The sequence below is a fragment of the Triplophysa rosa genome, linkage group LG19 (assembly GCF_024868665.1).
Source record: "Triplophysa rosa linkage group LG19, Trosa_1v2, whole genome shotgun sequence".
In the NCBI taxonomy this organism is placed as follows: Eukaryota; Metazoa; Chordata; class Actinopteri; order Cypriniformes; family Nemacheilidae; genus Triplophysa; species Triplophysa rosa.
In genome coordinates this window covers 4,221,194-4,221,557 of record NC_079908.1, presented here as the reverse complement: position 1 = coordinate 4,221,557, position 364 = coordinate 4,221,194, and the positions used below count along the sequence as shown (strand labels likewise).

Genomic DNA, 364 nt, shown 5'->3' with positions numbered 1-364 from the left:
TGTTTTCACATTCAAGCACTCAGACTGCTATATAAATCAAGAGAATATTCACAACTCACTCAGATGGAGGTGCTGGGTCCACTGTTACAGGGGGATCTATAGACGCCTCCTGTCCACCCAAAATCTGCTTTAGTGCAAGAGCTGTTGAGAACAAATCCCAGTAGATAAATGACACAACTGTTCATCCAATGATTGATAGATCTATAAAAACCGTCTAACATTTGTTTGAATGTTCACAAACACACTGAGAAACATGCTACCAGAAGTAAGATTCTCAAAATAGTTCTGAAAAATAAAAGAGTATTGAAAGTGTTGGAAAAGAATGTAATAACTTACGGATTCTGTTCTTCTTTTTCTTTTCCTC

General features: G+C 36.8%; 1 pseudogene; it reads left to right on the top strand.

Annotated features, from left to right (window-relative positions):
- The first annotated feature begins 253 nt into the window (after positions 1–253).
- The window catches only part of LOC130570592 (uncharacterized), a 1,319-nt pseudogene continuing 1,208 nt past the window's right edge, over positions 254–364 (top strand).